The 20,916-nt window shown below is 49.6% G+C and overlaps 3 long non-coding RNA genes across 3 annotated transcripts; 2 read left to right on the top strand and 1 right to left on the bottom strand.

Annotated features, from left to right (window-relative positions):
- The first annotated feature begins 2,772 nt into the window (after positions 1-2,772).
- On the top strand, positions 2,773-3,400 carry LOC309621552. The gene is made up of 2 exons (XR_014240082.1): positions 2,773-2,854; positions 2,895-3,400. It is a non-coding gene; the product is annotated as an uncharacterized lncRNA (long non-coding RNA).
- A 235-nt stretch (positions 3,401-3,635) lies between these two features.
- LOC309621554 lies at positions 3,636-4,593 on the bottom strand. Its single transcript, XR_014240084.1, has 3 exons — positions 4,549-4,593; positions 4,369-4,508; positions 3,636-3,690 (listed from the first exon to the last, which is right to left on the bottom strand). It is a non-coding gene; the product is annotated as an uncharacterized lncRNA (long non-coding RNA).
- LOC309621553 lies at positions 3,707-4,636 on the top strand. Its single transcript, XR_014240083.1, has 3 exons — positions 3,707-3,853; positions 4,092-4,211; positions 4,614-4,636. It is a non-coding gene; the product is annotated as an uncharacterized lncRNA (long non-coding RNA).
- Positions 4,637-20,916: the final 16,280 nt, after the last annotated feature.

Raw genomic sequence — 20,916 nt, 5'->3', positions numbered from 1 at the left:
GGCCTGGGAACATGACTGAGGTTTGGTTCTGGAACCCTGTTCCCTGGGAACATGACTGAGGTTTGATTCTGGAGACCTGCGTCCCTGGAACATAACTGAGGTTTGACTGTGGAAAACTGTGGCCTGGGAAAATGACTGATGTTTGATGGTTGAACCCTGTGGCCTGGCAACATGACTGAGGCTTGATTCTGGAACCCTGTGGCCTGGGAACTTGAATGTGGTTTGATAGCAGAAACCTGTGGACTGGCGACATGACTGAGGTTTGATGGTGGAACCCTGTGCACTGGGAACATGACTGAGGCCTGATACTGGAACCCGGTGTCCTGGGAACATGACATTGGTTTGACTCTGGAACCCTGTTTCCAGGGAACATGACTGAGGTTTGATGGTTGAACCCTGTGGCCTGGTAACATGACAGAGGTTTAATTGTGGAACCCTCAGGCTTGGGAACATGACTGAGGCTTGATGGTGGAAGCCTGTGGCCTGGCAAAAGGACAGAGGTTTGATGGTGGAATCCTGTGGCCTGGCAAGATGACTTAGGTTTGATTGTGGAACACTCTGGCCTGGGAATATGAGTGAGGCTTGATTCTGGAACCCTGTGTCCTGGGAACTTGACTGAGGTTTGATTGTGGAACCTTCAGGTTTTGGAACATGACTGAGGCTTGATGGTGGAAACCTGTGGCCTGGGAATATGACTGAAGTTTGATTCTGGAAACCTGTGGCCTGGGAAATTGACTTAGTTTTGATTCTGGAACCATGTGGCCTAGGAAAATGACTGAGGTATGATTCTGGAACGATGTGGCCTGGGAATATGACTGAGGTTTGATTCTCCAAACCTGTGACCTGGGAACATGACTGAGGTTTGTTGCTGGAACCCTGTGCACTGGGAAGATGACTGAGGCCTGATACTGGAACCCCGTGGCCTGGGAACATGATATTGGTTTCATTCTGGAACCCTGTTTCCTGGGAACATGACTGAGGTTTGATTCTGGAACCCTGTGGCCTGGGAATATGACAGAGGTTTGATTGTGGAACCCTCAGGCTTGGGAACATGACTGAGGATTGATGGTGGAACCCTGTGGCCTGGGAATATGACTGAGGCTTGATTCTGGAACCCTGTGGCCTGGGAAAATGACTGGGGTGTTACTTTGGAAACCTGTGCCCACGGAACATGCCTGCGGTTTTATTCTGGAACCCTGTGTCCTGGGAACATGACTGAGGTTTGATTCTGGATCCCTGTGGCCTGGGAACATGACTGAGGCGTGATTCTGGAAATCTGTGGCCTGGGAACATGACATCTGTTTAGATTGTGGAATACTGTGCCCTGGGAACCTGACTGAGGCTTGGTTCTGGAACCCTGTGGACTGGGAACATGACTGAGGTTTTATTCTGGAACCCTGTAGCCTGGGAACAAACTGAGGATTGATTCTTGAACCCTGTGGCCTGGGAACATGACATCGGTGGATTCTGGAAACCTGTGGCCTGGGAACATGAGAACGGTTTGATTCTGGAACCCTGTTGCCTGGGAACATGTCTGAGGTTTGATGGTGGAAACCTGTGGCCTGGCAACATGAATGAGGTTTATTTCTGGAACCCTGTTCCCTGGGAACATGACTGAGGTTTGATTCTGGACACCTTTGTCCTGGGAACATGACTGAGGTTTGATTGTTGAACCCTGTGGCCTGGCAAGATGACTTAGGTTTGATTGTGGAACACTCTGGCCTGGGAACATGACTGAGACTTGATGGTGGAACTGTGGCCTGGCAACAGGACTGAGGTTTGATTGTGGAACCCTTTGGCCTGGGAATATGAGTGAGGCTTGATTCTGGAACCCTGTGGCCTGAGAACATGACTGGGGTTTTATTTTTGAAACCTGTGTACAGGGAACATGACTGCGGTTTTATTCTGGAACCCTGTCTCCTGGTAACATGACTGAGGTTTGTTTCTGGAACCCTGTTGCCTGGGAACATGACTGAAGTTTGATTCTGGAAACCTGTGACCTGGGAACATGACATCTGTTTAGATTGTGGAATACTGTGCCCTGGGAACCTGACTGAGGCTTGGTTCTGGAACCCTGTGGACTGGGAACATGACTGAGGTTTTATTCTGGAACCCTGTAGCCTGGGAACAAACTGAGGATTGATTCTTGAACCCTGTCACCTGGGAACATGACATCGGTGGATTCTGGAACCCTGTGGCCTGGGAACATGAGAACGGTTTGATTCTGGAACCCTGTTGCCTGGGAACATGTCTGAGGTTTGCTGTTGGAAACCTGTGGCTTGGCAACATGACTGAGGTTTATTTCTGGAACCCTGTTCCCTGGGAACATGATTGAGGTTTGATTCTGGAAACCATTGGTCTGGGAACATGACTGATGTTAGACTGTGGAATCCTGTGGCCTGGGAACATGACAGAGGTTTGATGGAGGAACCCGGTGGCCTGGGAACTTGACTCTGATTTGATCGCAGAAACCTGTGGACTGGCAACATGACTGAGGTTTGATGGTGGAACCCTGTGCACTGGGAACATGACTGAGGCCTGATACTGGAACCCCGTGGCCTGGGAACATGACATTTGTCTGACTTTGGAACCCTGTTTCCAGGGAACATGACTGAGGTTTGATGGTTGAACCCTGTGGCCTGGTAACATGACAGAGGTTTGATTATGGAACCCTCAGGCTTGGGAACATGACTGAGGCTTGATGGTGGAAGCCTGTGGCCTGGCAACAGGACTGAGGTTTGATGGTGGAATCCTGTGGCCTGGCAAGATGAGTGAGGTTTGATTGTGGAACACTCTGGCCTGGGAACATGACTGAGGCTTGATGGTGGAACCGTGGCCTGGCAACAGGACTGAGGTTTGATGGTGGAATCCTGTGGCCTGGCAAGATGACTGAGGTTTGATTGTGGAACCCTCTGACCTGGGAATATGAGTGAGGCTTGATTCTGGAACCCTGTGTCCTGGGAACATGACTGAGGTTTGATTGTGGAACCTTCAGGTTTTGGAACTTGACTGAGGCTTGATGGTGGAAACCTGTGGCCTGGGAATATGACTGAGGTTTGATTCTGGAAACCTGTGGCCTGGGAAATTGACTTAGATTTGATTCTGTAACCATGTGGCCTGGGAAAATGACTGAGGTATGATTCTGGAACGATGTGGCCTGGGAATATGACTGAGGTTTGATTCTCCAAACCTGTGACCTGGGAACATGACTGAGGTTTGTTGCTGGAACCCTGTGCACTGGGAAGATGACTGAGGCCTGATACTGGAACCCCGTGGCCTGGGAACATGATATTGGTTTCATTCTGGAACCCTGTTTCCTGGGAACATGACTGAGGTTTGATTGTGGAACCCTCAGGCTTGGGAACATGACTGAGGATTGATGGTGGAACCCTGTGGCCTGGGAATATGACTGAGGCTTTATTCTGGAACCCTGCGGCCTGGGAAAATGACTGGGGTGTTATTTTGGAAACCTGTGTCCACGGAACATGCCTGCGGTTTTATTCTGGAACCCTGTGTCCTGGGAACATGACTGAGGTTTGATTCTGGATCCCTGTGGCCTGGGAACATGACTGAGGCGTGATTCTGGAAACCTGTGGCCTGGGAACATGACATCTGTTCAGATTGTGGAATACTGTGCCCTGGGAACCTGACTGAGGCTTGGTTCTGGAACCCTGTGGACTGGGAGCATGACTGAGGTTTTATTCTGGAACCCTGTAGCCTCGGAACAAACTGAGGATTGATTCTTGAACCCTGTGGCCTGGGAACATGACATCGGTGGATTCTGGAACCCTGTGGCCTGGGAACATGAGAACGGTTTGATTCTGGAACCCTCTTGCCTGGGAACATGTCTGAGGTTTAATGGTGGAACCCTGTTCCCTGGGAACATGACTGAGGTTTTATTCTGGATAACTTTGTCCTGGGAACATGACTGAGGTTTGATTGTTGAACCCTGTGGCCTGGCAAGATGACTTAGGTTTGATTGTGGAACACTCTGGCCTGGGAACATGACTGAGACTTGATGGTGGAACTGTGGCCTGGCAACAGAACTGAGGTTTGATTGTGGAACCCTTTGGCCTGGGAATATGAGTGAGGCTTGATTCTGGAACCCTGTGGCCTGAGAACATGACTGGGGTTTTATTTTTGAAACCTGTGTACAGGGAACATGACTGCGGTTTTATTCTGGAACCCTGTCTCCTGGTAACAAGACTGAGGTTTGTTTCTGGAACCCTGTTCCCTGGGAACATGACAGAAGTTTGATTCTGGAAACCTGTGACCTGGGAACATGACATCTGTTTAGATTGTGGAATACTGTGCCCTGGGAACCTGATTGAGGCTTGGTTCTGGAAACCTGTGGACTGGGAACATGACTGAGGATTTATTCTGGAACCCTGTTGCCTGGGAACATAACTGAGGATTGATTCTGGAACCCTGTTTCCTGGGAACATGACTGAGGTTTGATGGTGGTACCCTATGGCCTGGCAACATGACTGAGGTTTGATTCTGGATCCCTGTGGCCTTGGAACATGACTGAGGCGTGATTCTGGAAACCTGTGGCCTGGGAACATGACATCTGTTTAGATTGTGGAACACTGTGCCCTGGGAAAATGACTGAGTTATGATTCTGGAACCATGTGGCCTGGGAAAATGACTGAGGTATGATTCTGGAACGATGTGGCCTGGGAGTATGACTGAGGTTTGCTTCTCCAAACCTGTGATCTGGGAACATGACTGAGGTTTGTTGCTAGAACCCTGTGCACTGGGAAGATGACAGAGGCCTGATACTGGAACCCCGTGGCCTGGGAACATGACATTGGTATGACTCTGCAACCCTGTTTCCAGGGAACATGACTGAGGTTTGATGGTTGAACCCTGTGGCCTGGTAACATGACAGAGGTTTGATTGTGGAACCCTCAGGCTTGGGAAGATGACTGAGGCTTGATGGTGGAAGCCTGTGGCCTGGCAACAGGACTGAGGTTTGATGGTGCAATCCTGTGGCCTGGCAAGATGAGTGAGGTTTGATTGTGGAACACTCTGGCCTGTGAACATGACTGAGGCTTGATGGTGGAACCGTGGCCTCGCAACAGGACTGAGGTTTGATTGTGGAACCCTCTGGCCTGGGAATATGAGTGAGGCTTGATTCTGGAACCCTGTGTCCTGGGAACATGACTGAGATTTGGTTGTGGAACCTTCAGGTTTTGGAACATGACTGAGGCTTGATGGTGGAAACCTGTGGCCTGGGAATATGACTGAGGTTTGATTCTGGAAACCTGTGGCCTGGGAAATTGACTTAGTTTTGATTCTGGAACCATGTGGCCTGGGAAAATGACTGAGGTATGATTCTGGAACGATGTGGCCTGGGAATATGACTGAGGTTTGATTCTCCAAACCTGTGACCTGGGAAAATGACTGAGGTTTGTTGCTGGAACCCTGTGCACTGGGTAGATGACTGAGGCCTGATACTGGAACCCCGTGGCCTGGGAACATGATATTGGTTTCATTCTGGAACCCTGTTTCCTGGGAACATGACTGAGGTATGATTCTGGAACCCTGTGGCCTGGGAACATGACAGAGGTTTGATTGTGGAACCCTCAGGCTTGGGAACATGACTGAGGCTTGATGGTGGAAGCCTGTGGCCTGGCAACATGACTGAGGTTTATTTCTGGAACCCTGTTCCCTGGGAACATGACTGAGGTTTGATTGTTGAACCCTGTGGCCTGGCAAGGTGACTTAGGTTTCATAGTGGAACACTCTGGCCTGGGAACATGACTGAGACTTGATGGTGGAACTGTGGCCTGGCAACAGGACTGAGGTTTGATTGTGGAACCCTTTGGCCTGGGAATATGAGTGAGGCTTGATTCTGGAACCCTGTGGCCTGAGAACATGACTGCGGTTTTATTTTTGAAAAGTGTGTACAGGGAACATGACTGCGGTTTTATTCTGGAACCCTGTCTCCTGGTAACATGACTGAGGTTTGTTTCTGGAACCCTGATCCCTGGGAAAGTGACTGAAGTTTGATTCTGGAAACCTGTGACCTGGGAACATGACATCTGTATAGATTGTGGAATTCTGTGCCCTGGGAACCTGATTGAGGCTTGGTTCTGGAAACCTGTGGACTGGGAACATGACTGAGGATTTATTCTGGAACCCTGTTGCCTGGGAACATAACTGAGAATTGATTCTGGAACCCTGTTTCCTGGGAACATGACTGAGGTTTGATGGTTGAACCCTGTGGCCTTGTAACATGACAGTGGTTTGATTGTGGAACCCTCAGGCTTGGGAACATGATTGAGGCTTGATGGTGGAACCCTGTGGCCTGGCCACAGGAATGAGGTTTGAGGGTGGAACCCTGTGGCCTGGGAACATGACATCGGTTTGGATTCTAGTACCCTGTTGCCTGGGAATATGAAATCGGTTTGATTCTGGAAACCTGTGGCCTGGGAATATGACTGAGGTTTGATGGTGGTACCCTATGGCCTGGCAACATGACATCGGTTGGATTCTGGAACCCAGTGGCCTGGGAACATGACTGAGGTTTGATTGTGGAACCCTGTGGCCTGCCAACATGACTGAGGTTTGATTCTTGAACAATGTGTCCTGGGAATATGACTGAGGCTTGATTCTAGAACCCTGTTGCCTGAGAACTTGACTGAGGTTTGATGGCAGAAACCTGTGGACTGGCACTATGACTAAGATTTGATTGTGGAACCCTGTGCCCTGGAAATATGACTGAGGCCTGGTCCTGGAAACCCATGGCCTGGGAACTTGACCTTTGTTTGATTCTTGAACCCTGTGTCCTGGGAACATGATTGAGGTATGATGGAGGAACCCTGTGGCCTGGGAACATGACTGAGGTTTGATGGTGGTACCCTATGGCCTGGCAACAGGACTGAGGTTTGATTCTGGATCCCTGTGACCTTGGAACATGACTGAGGCGTGATTCTGGAAACCTGTGACCTGGGAACATGACATCTGTTTAGATTGTGGAATAGTGTGCCCTGGGAACCTGACTGAGGCTTGGTTCTGGAACCCTGTGGCCTGGGAACATGACATCGGTTGGATTCTGGAACCCTGTGTCATGGGAATATGACTGAGGCGTGATTCTGGAAACCTGTGACCTGGGAACATGACATCTGTTTAGATTGTGGAATACTGTGCCCTGGGAACCTGATTGAGGCTTGGTTTTGGAAACCTGTGGACTGGGAACATGACTGAGGATTTATTCAGGAACCTTGTTGCCTGGGAATATAAGTGAGGATTGATTCTGGAACCCTGTTTCCTGGGAACATGACTGAGGTTTGATGGTTGAACCCTGTGGCCTGGCAACATGACAGTGCTTTGATTGTGGAACCCTCAGGCTTGGGAACATGATTGAGGCTTGATGGTGGAACACTGTGGCCTGGCCACAGGAATGAGGTTTGATGGTGGAAACCTGTGGCCTGGGAACATGACATTGGTTTGGATTCTAGTACCCTGTTGCCTGGGAACATGAAATCGGTTTGATTCTGGAAACTTGTGCCCTGTGAATATGACTAAGGTTTGCTGGTGATACCCTATGGCCTGGCAACATGACTGAGGTTTGATTCTGGATCCCTGTGGCCTTGGAACATGACTGAGGCGTGATTCTGGAAACCTGTGGCCTGGGAACATGACATCTGTTTAGATTGTGGAACACTGTGCCCTGGGAAAATGACTGAGTTATGATTCTGGAACCATGTGGCCTGGGAAAATGACTGAGGTATGATTCTGGAACGATGTGGCCTGGGAGTATGACTGAGGTTTGCTTCTCCAAACCTGTGATCTGGGAACATGACTGAGGTTTGTTGCTAGAACCCTGTGCACTGGGAAGATGACAGAGGCCTGATACTGGAACCCCGTGGCCTGGGAACATGACATTGGTATGACTCTGCAACCCTGTTTCCAGGGAACATGACTGAGGTTTGATGGTTGAACCCTGTGGCCTGGTAACATGACAGAGGTTTGATTGTGGAACCCTCAGGCTTGGGAAGATGACTGAGGCTTGATGGTGGAAGCCTGTGGCCTGGCAACAGGACTGAGGTTTGATGGTGCAATCCTGTGGCCTGGCAAGATGAGTGAGGTTTGATTGTGGAACACTCTGGCCTGTGAACATGACTGAGGCTTGATGGTGGAACCGTGGCCTCGCAACAGGACTGAGGTTTGATTGTGGAACCCTCTGGCCTGGGAATATGAGTGAGGCTTGATTCTGGAACCCTGTGTCCTGGGAACATGACTGAGATTTGGTTGTGGAACCTTCAGGTTTTGGAACATGACTGAGGCTTGATGGTGGAAACCTGTGGCCTGGGAATATGACTGAGGTTTGATTCTGGAAACCTGTGGCCTGGGAAATTGACTTAGTTTTGATTCTGGAACCATGTGGCCTGGGAAAATGACTGAGGTATGATTCTGGAACGATGTGGCCTGGGAATATGACTGAGGTTTGATTCTCCAAACCTGTGACCTGGGAAAATGACTGAGGTTTGTTGCTGGAACCCTGTGCACTGGGTAGATGACTGAGGCCTGATACTGGAACCCCGTGGCCTGGGAACATGATATTGGTTTCATTCTGGAACCCTGTTTCCTGGGAACATGACTGAGGTATGATTCTGGAACCCTGTGGCCTGGGAACATGACAGAGGTTTGATTGTGGAACCCTCAGGCTTGGGAACATGACTGAGGCTTGATGGTGGAAGCCTGTGGCCTGGCAACATGACTGAGGTTTATTTCTGGAACCCTGTTCCCTGGGAACATGACTGAGGTTTGATTGTTGAACCCTGTGGCCTGGCAAGGTGACTTAGGTTTCATAGTGGAACACTCTGGCCTGGGAACATGACTGAGACTTGATGGTGGAACTGTGGCCTGGCAACAGGACTGAGGTTTGATTGTGGAACCCTTTGGCCTGGGAATATGAGTGAGGCTTGATTCTGGAACCCTGTGGCCTGAGAACATGACTGCGGTTTTATTTTTGAAAAGTGTGTACAGGGAACATGACTGCGGTTTTATTCTGGAACCCTGTCTCCTGGTAACATGACTGAGGTTTGTTTCTGGAACCCTGATCCCTGGGAAAGTGACTGAAGTTTGATTCTGGAAACCTGTGACCTGGGAACATGACATCTGTTTAGATTGTGGAATTCTGTGCCCTGGGAACCTGATTGAGGCTTGGTTCTGGAAACCTGTGGACTGGGAACATGACTGAGGATTTATTCTGGAACCCTGTTGCCTGGGAACATAACTGAGAATTGATTCTGGAACCCTGTTTCCTGGGAACATGACTGAGGTTTGATGGTTGAACCCTGTGGCCTTGTAACATGACAGTGGTTTGATTGTGGAACCCTCAGGCTTGGGAACATGATTGAGGCTTGATGGTGGAACCCTGTGGCCTGGCCACAGGAATGAGGTTTGAGGGTGGAACCCTGTGGCCTGGGAACATGACATCGGTTTGGATTCTAGTACCCTGTTGCCTGGGAATATGAAATCGGTTTGATTCTGGAAACCTGTGGCCTGGGAATATGACTGAGGTTTGATGGTGGTACCCTATGGCCTGGCAACATGACATCGGTTGGATTCTGGAACCCAGTGGCCTGGGAACATGACTGAGGTTTGATTGTGGAACCCTGTGGCCTGCCAACATGACTGAGGTTTGATTCTTGAACAATGTGTCCTGGGAATATGACTGAGGCTTGATTCTAGAACCCTGTTGCCTGAGAACTTGACTGAGGTTTGATGGCAGAAACCTGTGGACTGGCACTATGACTAAGATTTGATTGTGGAACCCTGTGCCCTGGAAATATGACTGAGGCCTGGTCCTGGAAACCCATGGCCTGGGAACTTGACCTTTGTTTGATTCTTGAACCCTGTGTCCTGGGAACATGATTGAGGTATGATGGAGGAACCCTGTGGCCTGGGAACATGACTGAGGTTTGATGGTGGTACCCTATGGCCTGGCAACAGGACTGAGGTTTGATTCTGGATCCCTGTGACCTTGGAACATGACTGAGGCGTGATTCTGGAAACCTGTGACCTGGGAACATGACATCTGTTTAGATTGTGGAATAGTGTGCCCTGGGAACCTGACTGAGGCTTGGTTCTGGAACCCTGTGGCCTGGGAACATGACATCGGTTGGATTCTGGAACCCTGTGTCATGGGAATATGACTGAGGCGTGATTCTGGAAACCTGTGACCTGGGAACATGACATCTGTTTAGATTGTGGAATACTGTGCCCTGGGAACCTGATTGAGGCTTGGTTTTGGAAACCTGTGGACTGGGAACATGACTGAGGATTTATTCAGGAACCTTGTTGCCTGGGAATATAAGTGAGGATTGATTCTGGAACCCTGTTTCCTGGGAACATGACTGAGGTTTGATGGTTGAACCCTGTGGCCTGGCAACATGACAGTGCTTTGATTGTGGAACCCTCAGGCTTGGGAACATGATTGAGGCTTGATGGTGGAACACTGTGGCCTGGCCACAGGAATGAGGTTTGATGGTGGAAACCTGTGGCCTGGGAACATGACATTGGTTTGGATTCTAGTACCCTGTTGCCTGGGAACATGAAATCGGTTTGATTCTGGAAACTTGTGCCCTGTGAATATGACTAAGGTTTGCTGGTGATACCCTATGGCCTGGCAACATGACTGAGGTTTGATTCTGGATCCCTGTGGCCTTGGAACATGACTGAGGCGTGATTCTGGAAACCTGTGGCCTGGGAACATGACATCTGTTTAGATTGTGGAACACTGTGCCCTGGGAAAATGACTGAGTTATGATTCTGGAACGATGTGGCCTGGGAATATGACTGAGGTTTGATTCTCCAAACCTGTGACCTGGGAAAATGACTGAGGTTTGTTGCTGGAACCCTGTGCACTGGGTAGATGACTGAGGCCTGATACTGGAACCCCGTGGCCTGGGAACATGATATTGGTTTCATTCTGGAACCCTGTTTCCTGGGAAAATGACTGAGGTATGATTCTGGAACCCTGTGGCCTGGGAACATGACAGAGGTTTGATTGTGGAACCCTCAGGCTTGGGAACATGACTGAGGCTTGATGGTGGAAGCCTGTGGCCTGGCAACATGACTGAGGTTTATTTCTGGAACCCTGTTCCCTGGGAACATGACTGAGGTTTGATTGTTGAACCCTGTGGCCTGGCAAGGTGACTTAGGTTTCATAGTGGAACACTCTGGCCTGGGAACATGACTGAGACTTGATGGTGGAACTGTGGCCTGGCAACAGGACTGAGGTTTGATTGTGGAACCCTTTGGCCTGGGAATATGAGTGAGGCTTGATTCTGGAACCCTGTGGCCTGAGAACATGACTGCGGTTTTATTTTTGAAAAGTGTGTACAGGGAACATGACTGCGGTTTTATTCTGGAACCCTGTCTCCTGGTAACATGACTGAGGTTTGTTTCTGGAACCCTGATCCCTGGGAAAGTGACTGAAGTTTGATTCTGGAAACCTGTGACCTGGGAACATGACATCTGTTTAGATTGTGGAATTCTGTGCCCTGGGAACCTGATTGAGGCTTGGTTCTGGAACCCTGTGGACTGGGAACATGACTGAGGATTTATTCTGGAACCCTGTTGCCTGGGAACATAACTGAGAATTGATTCTGGAACCCTGTTTCCTGGGAACATGACTGAGGTTTGATGGTTGAACCCTGTGGCCTTGTAACATGACAGTGGTTTGATTGTGGAACCCTCAGGCTTGGGAACATGATTGAGGCTTGATGGTGGAACCCTGTGGCCTGGCCACAGGAATGAGGTTTGAGAGTGGAACCCTGTGGCCTGGGAACATGACATCGGTTTGGATTCTAGTACCCTGTTGCCTGGGAATATGAAATCGGTTTGATTCTGGAAACCTGTGGCCTGGGAATATGACTGAGGTTTGATGGTGGTACCCTATGGCCTGGCAACATGACATCGGTTGGATTCTGGAACCCAGTGGCCTGGGAACATGACTGAGGTTTGATTGTGGAACCCTGTGGCCTGCCAACATGACTGAGGTTTGATTCTTGAACAATGTGTCCTGGGAATATGACTGAGGCTTGATTCTAGAACCCTGTTGCCTGAGAACTTGACTGAGGTTTGATGGCAGAAACCTGTGGACTGGCACTATGACTAAGATTTGATTGTGGAACCCTGTGCCCTGGAAATATGACTGAGGCCTGGTCCTGGAAACCCATGGCCTGGGAACTTGACCTTTGTTTGATTCTTGAACCCTGTGTCCTGGGAACATGATTGAGGTATGATGGAGGAACCCTGTGGCCTGGGAACATGACTGAGGTTTGATGGTGGTACCCTATGGCCTGGCAACAGGACTGAGGTTTGATTCTGGATCCCTGTGACCTTGGAACATGACTGAGGCGTGATTCTGGAAACCTGTGACCTGGGAACATGACATCTGTTTAGATTGTGGAATAGTGTGCCCTGGGAACCTGACTGAGGCTTGGTTCTGGAACCCTGTGGCCTGGGAACATGACATCGGTTGGATTCTGGAACCCTGTGTCATGGGAATATGACTGAGGCGTGATTCTGGAAACCTGTGACCTGGGAACATGACATCTGTTTAGATTGTGGAATACTGTGCCCTGGGAACCTGATTGAGGCTTGGTTTTGGAAACCTGTGGACTGGGAACATGACTGAGGATTTATTCAGGAACCTTGTTGCCTGGGAATATAAGTGAGGATTGATTCTGGAACCCTGTTTCCTGGGAACATGACTGAGGTTTGATGGTTGAACCCTGTGGCCTGGCAACATGACAGTGCTTTGATTGTGGAACCCTCAGGCTTGGGAACATGATTGAGGCTTGATGGTGGAACACTGTGGCCTGGCCACAGGAATGAGGTTTGATGGTGGAAACCTGTGGCCTGGGAACATGACATTGGTTTGGATTCTAGTACCCTGTTGCCTGGGAACATGAAATCGGTTTGATTCTGGAAACTTGTGCCCTGTGAATATGACTAAGGTTTGCTGGTGATACCCTATGGCCTGGCAACATGACTGAGGTTTGATTCTGGATCCCTGTGGCCTTGGAACATGACTGAGGCGTGATTCTGGAAACCTGTGGCCTGGGAACATGACATCTGTTTAGATTGTGGAACACTGTGCCCTGGGAAAATGACTGAGTTATGATTCTGGAACCATGTGGCCTGGGAAAATGACTGAGGTATGATTCTGGAACGATGTGGCCTGGGAGTATGACTGAGGTTTGCTTCTCCAAACCTTTGATCTGGGAACATGACTGAGGTTTGTTGCTAGAACCCTGTGCACTGGGAAGATGACTGAGGCCTGATACTGGAACCCCGTGGCCTGGGAACATGACATTGGTATGACTCTGCAACCCTGTTTCCAGGGAACATGACTGAGGTTTGATGGTTGAACCCTGTGGCCTGGTAACATGACAGAGGTTTGATTGTGGAACCCTCAGTCTTGGGAAGATGACTGAGGCTTGATGGTGGAAGCCTGTGGCCTGGCAACAGGACTGAGGTTTGATGGTGCAATCCTGTGGCCTGGCAAGATGAGTGAGGTTTGATTGTGGAACACTCTGGCCTGTGAACATGACTGAGGCTTGATGGTGGAACCGTGGCCTCGCAACAGGACTGAGGTTTGATTGTGGAACCCTCTGGCCTGGGAATATGAGTGAGGCTTGATTCTGGAACCCTGTGTCCTGGGAACATGACTGAGGTTTGATTGTGGAACCTTCAGGTTTTGGAACATGACTGAGGCTTGATGGTGGAAACCTGTGGCCTGGGAATATGACTGAGGTTTGATTCTGGAAACCTGTGGCCTGGGAAATTGACTTAGTTTTGATTCTGGAACCATGTGGCCTGGGAAAATGACTGAGGTATGATTCTGGAACGATGTGGCCTGGGAATATGACTGAGGTTTGATTCTCCAAACCTGTGACCTGGGAAAATGACTGAGGTTTGTTGCTGGAACCCTGTGCACTGGGTAGATGACTGAGGCCTGATACTGGAACCCCGTGGCCTGGGAACATGATATTGGTTTCATTCTGGAACCCTGTTTCCTGGGAACATGACTGAGGTATGATTCTGGAACCCTGTGGCCTGGGAACATGACAGAGGTTTGATTGTGGAACCCTCAGGCTTGGGAACATGACTGAGGCTTGATGGTGGAAGCCTGTGGCCTGGCAACATGACTGAGGTTTATTTCTGGAACCCTGTTCCCTGGGAACATGACTGAGGTTTGATTGTTGAACCCTGTGGCCTGGCAAGGTGACTTAGGTTTCATAGTGGAACACTCTGGCCTGGGAACATGACTGAGACTTGATGGTGGAACTGTGGCCTGGCAACAGGACTGAGGTTTGATTGTGGAACCCTTTGGCCTGGGAATATGAGTGAGGCTTGATTCTGGAACCCTGTGGCCTGAGAACATGACTGCGGTTTTATTTTTGAAAAGTGTGTACAGGGAACATGACTGCGGTTTTATTCTGGAACCCTGTCTCCTGGTAACATGACTGAGGTTTGTTTCTGGAACCCTGATCCCTGGGAAAGTGACTGAAGTTTGATTCTGGAAACCTGTGACCTGGGAACATGACATCTGTTTAGATTGTGGAATTCTGTGCCCTGGGAACCTGATTGAGGCTTGGTTCTGGAAACCTGTGGACTGGGAACATGACTGAGGATTTATTCTGGAACCCTGTTGCCTGGGAACATAACTGAGAATTGATTCTGGAACCCTGTTTCCTGGGAACATGACTGAGGTTTGATGGTTGAACCCTGTGGCCTTGTAACATGACAGTGGTTTGATTGTGGAACCCTCAGGCTTGGGAACATGATTGAGGCTTGATGGTGGAACCCTGTGGCCTGGCCACAGGAATGAGGTTTGAGGGTGGAACCCTGTGGCCTGGGAACATGACATCGGTTTGGATTCTAGTACCCTGTTGCCTGGGAATATGAAATCGGTTTGATTCTGGAAACCTGTGGCCTGGGAATATGACTGAGGTTTGATGGTGGTACCCTATGGCCTGGCAACATGACATCGGTTGGATTCTGGAACCCAGTGGCCTGGGAACATGACTGAGGTTTGATTGTGGAACCCTGTGGCCTGCCAACATGACTGAGGTTTGATTCTTGAACAATGTGTCCTGGGAATATGACTGAGGCTTGATTCTAGAACCCTGTTGCCTGAGAACTTGACTGAGGTTTGATGGCAGAAACCTGTGGACTGGCACTATGACTAAGATTTGATTGTGGAACCCTGTGCCCTGGAAATATGACTGAGGCCTGGTCCTGGAAACCCATGGCCTGGGAACTTGACCTTTGTTTGATTCTTGAACCCTGTGTCCTGGGAACATGATTGAGGTATGATGGAGGAACCCTGTGGCCTGGGAACATGACTGAGGTTTGATGGTGGTACCCTATGGCCTGGCAACAGGACTGAGGTTTGATTCTGGATCCCTGTGACCTTGGAACATGACTGAGGCGTGATTCTGGAAACCTGTGACCTGGGAACATGACATCTGTTTAGATTGTGGAATAGTGTGCCCTGGGAACCTGACTGAGGCTTGGTTCTGGAACCCTGTGGCCTGGGAACATGACATCGGTTGGATTCTGGAACCCTGTGTCATGGGAATATGACTGAGGCGTGATTCTGGAAACCTGTGACCTGGGAACATGACATCTGTTTAGATTGTGGAATACTGTGCCCTGGGAACCTGATTGAGGCTTGGTTTTGGAAACCTGTGGACTGGGAACATGACTGAGGATTTATTCAGGAACCTTGTTGCCTGGGAATATAAGTGAGGATTGATTCTGGAACCCTGTTTCCTGGGAACATGACTGAGGTTTGATGGTTGAACCCTGTGGCCTGGCAACATGACAGTGCTTTGATTGTGGAACCCTCAGGCTTGGGAACATGATTGAGGCTTGATGGTGGAACACTGTGGCCTGGCCACAGGAATGAGGTTTGATGGTGGAAACCTGTGGCCTGGGAACATGACATTGGTTTGGATTCTAGTACCCTGTTGCCTGGGAACATGAAATCGGTTTGATTCTGGAAACTTGTGCCCTGTGAATATGACTAAGGTTTGCTGGTGATACCCTATGGCCTGGCAACATGACTGAGGTTTGATTCTGGATCCCTGTGGCCTTGGAACATGACTGAGGCGTGATTCTGGAAACCTGTGGCCTGGGAACATGACATCTGTTTAGATTGTGGAACACTGTGCCCTGGGAAAATGACTGAGTTATGATTCTGGAACGATGTGGCCTGGGAATATGACTGAGGTTTGATTCTCCAAACCTGTGACCTGGGAAAATGACTGAGGTTTGTTGCTGGAACCCTGTGCACTGGGTAGATGACTGAGGCCTGATACTGGAACCCCGTGGCCTGGGAACATGATATTGGTTTCATTCTGGAACCCTGTTTCCTGGGAAAATGACTGAGGTATGATTCTGGAACCCTGTGGCCTGGGAACATGACAGAGGTTTGATTGTGGAACCCTCAGGCTTGGGAACATGACTGAGGCTTGATGGTGGAAGCCTGTGGCCTGGCAACATGACTGAGGTTTATTTCTGGAACCCTGTTCCCTGGGAACATGACTGAGGTTTGATTGTTGAACCCTGTGGCCTGGCAAGGTGACTTAGGTTTCATAGTGGAACACTCTGGCCTGGGAACATGACTGAGACTTGATGGTGGAACTGTGGCCTGGCAACAGGACTGAGGTTTGATTGTGGAACCCTTTGGCCTGGGAATATGAGTGAGGCTTGATTCTGGAACCCTGTGGCCTGAGAACATGACTGCGGTTTTATTTTTGAAAAGTGTGTACAGGGAACATGACTGCGGTTTTATTCTGGAACCCTGTCTCCTGGTAACATGACTGAGGTTTGTTTCTGGAACCCTGATCCCTGGGAAAGTGACTGAAGTTTGATTCTGGAAACCTGTGACCTGGGAACATGACATCTGTTTAGATTGTGGAATTCTGTGCCCTGGGAACCTGATTGAGGCTTGGTTCTGGAACCCTGTGGACTGGGAACATGACTGAGGATTTATTCTGGAACCCTGTTGCCTGGGAACATAACTGAGAATTGATTCTGGAACCCTGTTTCCTGGGAACATGACTGAGGTTTGATGGTTGAACCCTGTGGCCTTGTAACATGACAGTGGTTTGATTGTGGAACCCTCAGGCTTGGGAACATGATTGAGGCTTGATGGTGGAACCCTGTGGCCTGGCCACAGGAATGAGGTTTGAGAGTGGAACCCTGTGGCCTGGGAACATGACATCGGTTTGGATTCTAGTACCCTGTTGCCTGGGAATATGAAATCGGTTTGATTCTGGAAACCTGTGGCCTGGGAATATGACTGAGGTTTGATGGTGGTACCCTATGGCCTGGCAACATGACATCGGTTGGATTCTGGAACCCAGTGGCCTGGGAACATGACTGAGGTTTGATTGTGGAACCCTGTGGCCTGCCAACATGACTGAGGTTTGATTCTTGAACAATGTGTCCTGGGAATATGACTGAGGCTTGATTCTAGAACCCTGTTGCCTGAGAACTTGACTGAGGTTTGATGGCAGAAACCTGTGGACTGGCACTATGACTAAGATTTGATTGTGGAACCCTGTGCCCTGGAAATATGACTGAGGCCTGGTCCTGGAAACCCATGGCCTGGGAACTTGACCTTTGTTTGATTCTTGAACCCTGTGTCCTGGGAACATGATTGAGGTATGATGGAGGAACCCTGTGGCCTGGGAACATGACTGAGGTTTGATGGTGGTACCCTATGGCCTGGCAACAGGACTGAGGTTTGATTCTGGATCCCTGTGACCTTGGAACATGACTGAGGCGTGATTCTGGAAACCTGTGACCTGGGAACATGACATCTGTTTAGATTGTGGAATAGTGTGCCCTGGGAACCTGACTGAGGCTTGGTTCTGGAACCCTGTGGCCTGGGAACATGACATCGGTTGGATTCTGGAACCCTGTGTCATGGGAATATGACTGAGGCGTGATTCTGGAAACCTGTGACCTGGGAACATGACATCTGTTTAGATTGTGGAATACTGTGCCCTGGGAACCTGATTGAGGCTTGGTTTTGGAAACCTGTGGACTGGGAACATGACTGAGGATTTATTCAGGAACCTTGTTGCCTGGGAATATAAGTGAGGATTGATTCTGGAACCCTGTTTCCTGGGAACATGACTGAGGTTTGATGGTTGAACCCTGTGGCCTGGCAACATGACAGTGCTTTGATTGTGGAACCCTCAGGCTTGGGAACATGATTGAGGCTTGATGGTGGAACACTGTGGCCTGGCCACAGGAATGAGGTTTGATGGTGGAAACCTGTGGCCTGGGAACATGACATTGGTTTGGATTCTAGTACCCTGTTGCCTGGGAACATGAAATCGGTTTGATTCTGGAAACTTGTGCCCTGTGAATATGACTAAGGTTTGCTGGTGATACCCTATGGCCTGGCAACATGACTGAGGTTTGATTCTGGATCCCTGTGGCCTTGGAACATGACTGAGGCGTGATTCTGGAAACCTGTGGCCTGGGAACATGACATCTGTTTAGATTGTGGAACACTGTGCCCTGGGAAAATGACTGAGTTATGATTCTGGAACCATGTGGCCTGGGAAAATGACTGAGGTATGATTCTGGAACGATGTGGCCTGGGAGTATGACTGAGGTTTGCTTCTCCAAACCTTTGATCTGGGAACATGACTGAGGTTTGTTGCTAGAACCCTGTGCACTGGGAAGATGACTGAGGCCTGATACTGGAACCCCGTGGCCTGGGAACATGACATTGGTATGACTCTGCAACCCTGTTTCCAGGGAACATGACTGAGGTTTGATGGTTGAACCCTGTGGCCTGGTAACATGACAGAGGTTTGATTGTGGAACCCTCAGTCTTGGGAAGATGACTGAGGCTTGATGGTGGAAGCCTGTGGCCTGGCAACAGGACTGAGGTTTGATGGTGCAATCCTGTGGCCTGGCAAGATGAGTGAGGTTTGATTGTGGAACACTCTGGCCTGTGAACATGACTGAGGCTTGATGGTGGAACCGTGGCCTCGCAACAGGACTGAGGTTTGATTGTGGAACCCTCTGGCCTGGGAATATGAGTGAGGCTTGATTCTGGAACCCTGTGTCCTGGGAACATGACTGAGGTTTGATTGTGGAACCTTCAGGTTTTGGAACATGACTGAGGCTTGATGGTGGAAACCTGTGGCCTGGGAATATGACTGAGGTTTGATTCTGGAAACCTGTGGCCTGGGAAATTGACTTAGTTTTGATTCTGGAACCATGTGGCCTGGGAAAATGACTGAGGTATGATTCTGGAACGATGTGGCCTGGGAATATGACTGAGGTTTGATTCTCCAAACCTGTGACCTGGGAAAATGACTGAGGTTTGTTGCTGGAACCCTGTGCACTGGGTAGATGACTGAGGCCTGATACTGGAACCCCGTGGCCTGGGAACATGATATTGGTTTCATTCTGGAACCCTGTTTCCTGGGAACATGACTGAGGTATGATTCTGGAACCCTGTGGCCTGGGAACATGACAGAGGTTTGATTGTGGAACCCTCAGGCTTGGGAACATGACTGAGGCTTGATGGTGGAAGCCTGTGGCCTGGCAACATGACTGAGGTTTATTTCTGGAACCCTGTTCCCTGGGAACATGACTGAGGTTTGATTGTTGAACCCTGTGGCCTGGCAAGGTGACTTAGGTTTCATAGTGGAACACTCTGGCCTGGGAACATGACTGAGACTTGATGGTGGAACTGTGGCCTGGCAACAGGACTGAGGTTTGATTGTGGAACCCTTTGGCCTGGGAATATGAGTGAGGCTTGATTCTGGAACCCTGTGGCCTGAGAACATGACTGCGGTTTTATTTTTGAAAAGTGTGTACAGGGAACATGACTGCGGTTTTATTCTGGAACCCTGTCTCCTGGTAACATGACTGAGGTTTGTTTCTGGAACCCTGATCCCTGGGAAAGTGACTGAAGTTTGATTCTGGAAACCTGTGACCTGGGAACATGACATCTGTTTAGATTGTGGAATTCTGTGCCCTGGGAACCTGATTGAGGCTTGGTTCTGGAACCCTGTGGACTGGGAACATGACTGAGGATTTATTCTGGAACCCTGTTGCCTGGGAACATAACTGAGAATTGATTCTGGAACCCTGTTTCCTGGGAACATGACTGAGGTTTGATGGTTGAACCCTGTGGCCTTGTAACATGACAGTGGTTTGATTGTGGAACCCTCAGGCTTGGGAACATGATTGAGGCTTGATGGTGGAACCCTGTGGCCTGGCCACAGGAATGAGGTTTGAGGGTGGAACCCTGTGGCCTGGGAACATGACATCGGTTTGGATTCTAGTACCCTGTTGCCTGGGAATATGAAATCGGTTTGATTCTGGAAACCTGTGGCCTGGGAATATGACTGAGGTTTGATGGTGGTACCCTATGGCCTGGCAACATGACATCGGTTGGATTCTGGAACCCAGTGGCCTGGGAACATGACTGAGGTTTGATTGTGGAACCCTGTGGCCTGCCAACATGACTGAGGTTTGATTCTTGAACAATGTGTCCTGGGAATATGACTGAGGCTTGATTCTAGAACCCTGTTGCCTGAGAACTTGACTGAGGTTTGATGGCAGAAACCTGTGGACTGGCACTATGACTAAGATTTGATTGTGGAACCCTGTGCCCTGGAAATATGACTGAGGCCTGGTCCTGGAAACCCATGGCCTGGGAACTTGACCTTTGTTTGATTCTTGAACCCTGTGTCCTGGGAACATGATTGAGGTATGATGGAGGAACCCTGTGGCCTGGGAACATGACTGAGGTTTGATGGTGGTACCCTATGGCCTGGCAACAGGACTGAGGTTTGATTCTGGATCCCTGTGACCTTGGAACATGACTGAGGCGTGATTCTG

Source organism: Balaenoptera borealis (genome assembly GCF_965194805.1).
Source record: "Balaenoptera borealis genome assembly, contig: HAP1_SCAFFOLD_659, whole genome shotgun sequence".
NCBI lineage: Eukaryota > Metazoa > Chordata > Mammalia > Artiodactyla > Balaenopteridae > Balaenoptera > Balaenoptera borealis.
Note: the sequence above shows the minus strand (reverse complement) of the source record. Positions and strands in the feature narration are given on the sequence as shown.